At 35.1% G+C, this 2291-nt stretch overlaps 1 pseudogene across 1 annotated transcript; it reads left to right on the top strand.

Annotated features, from left to right (window-relative positions):
* Positions 1-1265: 1265 nt before the first annotated feature.
* Positions 1266-1742, top strand: LOC104664998 (annotated as a pseudogene). Its single transcript, XR_748346.2, has one exon. The product of XR_748346.2 is annotated as a 40S ribosomal protein S25 pseudogene (transcript).
* The last annotated feature ends 549 nt before the right edge of the window (positions 1743-2291 follow it).

Raw genomic sequence — 2291 nt, 5'->3', positions numbered from 1 at the left:
AAAATGCAGATATCTCTTCAATATACTGATCTCCTTTCATTTAGGTATATACTTATCAATGGATTACTTGAGCATATGGTAGTTTTATTTTTAATTTTTGAGGCTCCTCTATACCATTGTCCACTGTGGTTGTACTAATTTACATTCTCACCAACAGTGTTAGAGGTTTCCCTTTTATCCACATCCTCCCCAGAATTGGTTATTGCCTTTCTTTTGGATAAAAGTCATTTTAACTAGGGTGAGAGAGTATCTCATTGTTGTTCTTATTTATATTTTTCTGATGATCAATGATGTTGAGCACCTTTTCATATATGTGTTTGCCATTTGTATGTCTTCTTTTGAGAAATATCTATTCTGATCTTTTGCCTATTTTTGATAGGATTATTAGATTTTTTTCCTATTGAGTTGTTTGAGCTGCATATATATTCTGGTTACTAATCTTATATGAAATAGATCATTGGCTATTACATTTTTAATCCATTCAGCCACTCTATGTCTTTTGGTTGGAGAGTTTAGCGCATTTACATTCAATGTTATTTTTGATAAGTAAGGACTTACTCTTTCCATTTGTTATTTGTTTTCTGATTGTTTGTGTTTTTCTCTTCCTTCTATTCTTTCTTCTTGTCTTCCTTTTAGGGAAGGTGATTTTCTCTGGTGGTATGTTTTAATTTCTGGCTTTTTATTTTTTTATGTGTATGTTGTAGGTTTTATGATTTAAGGTAACCACAAGGCTTTCAAATAACATCTTAAAACCTGTTGTTTTAAATTCTTGTCCACTTACCACATTGCACAAACAAACTAACAACAGGGAAAGTGAAAACTAATAAAAAATCCACCTTTTAAGTTCATGCTCCCACTTTTCAACTTTTTGTTGCTTCTGTTTATATCTTCTTATACTATGCCTTGAAGTTGTTGTTGTTGTTATTTTTGGTAGGCTTATAGTTTAGTCTTTCTGCTTAAGAAATAAGTAATTTATATACTACAATTGCAATGTTATAATATTCTGTGTTTGTCTGTGTTTACTATACTTACTATTACTGGTGAATTTTATACCGTCAGGTGATTTCTCATTGCTCATTAATATCCGTTCAGATTGAAGAACTTGTTTTAGCATTTTCTGTAACACAGGTCTGGTGTTAACAAAATCCTTCAGCATATTTTTTTCTAGGAAAGTCTTTATTTCTCCTTCATGTTTGAAGGATAATTTTATTGGATGTACTATTCTAGTATAAAAAGTTTTATTTCCTTTTTGTCCGACATCTTAGCAAGCCTGTGGTGTCCGCTGCTGCTCTCTGAGCTTCGCAATGCCTCCCAAGGACGACAAGGAGAAGAAGGACGCCGGAAAGTCGGCCAAGAAAGACAAAGACCCAGTGAACAAATCCGGGGGCAAGGCCAAAAAGAAGAAGTGGTCCAAAGGCAAAGTTCGGGACAAGCTCAATAACTTAGTCTTGTTTGACAAAGCTACCTATGACAAACTCAGTAAGGAAGTTCCCAACTCTAAACTTACAACCCCAGCTGTGGTCTCTGAGAGACTGAAGATTTGAGGCTCCCTGGCCAGGGCAGCCCTTCAGGAGCTCCTTAGTAAAGGACTTATCAAACTGGTTTCAAAGCACAGAGCTCAAGTAATTTACACCAGAAATACCAAGGGTGGAGATGCTCCAGCTGCTGGTGAAGATGCATGAATAGGTCCAACCAACTGTACATTTGGAAAAATAAAACTTTATTAAATCAAAAAAAAAAAAGTTTTAGTTCTTTAGCACTTTAAACATGTAATGCCTCTCTCTCGACCTGTTAGGTTTCCACTGAGAAGTCTGCTGCCACATGCATTTGAGTTCCTTTGTACGTAATTTATTTCTTTTCTCTTGCTGCTTTTAGGATCCTTTCTTTATCTTTAACCTTTGGGAGTTTGATTATCCAATGTCTTGAGATAGTCTTGTTTGGGCTCAATCTGCTTGGTGTTCTATAATCTTGTATTTGAATCTTGATATCTTTCTCTAGCTTTGGGAAGTTCTCTGTTAGTATTTCTTTGAATAAAACTTCTACCCTGATCTCTCTCTCTACCTCCTCTTTAAGGTTAATAAGTCTCATATTTGTCCTTTTGAAGCTATTTTCTATATCTTGTTGGCATGACTCATTACACTTTTTGTTTTTCATTTGTCTCTTTTGACTGTGTATTTTCAAATAGCCTGTCTTCAAGATCTTTAATTTTTCTGTGTGGTCCATTCTGCTGTTGAGAGTCTGTGATGCATTCTTCAGTGTGCCAGTTGAATTTTTCAGCTCCTGACATTTCT

This window comes from Rhinopithecus roxellana, chromosome 8 (genome assembly GCF_007565055.1).
Source record: "Rhinopithecus roxellana isolate Shanxi Qingling chromosome 8, ASM756505v1, whole genome shotgun sequence".
NCBI lineage: Eukaryota > Metazoa > Chordata > Mammalia > Primates > Cercopithecidae > Rhinopithecus > Rhinopithecus roxellana.
This window is presented reverse-complemented; position numbering and strand designations above follow the sequence as displayed.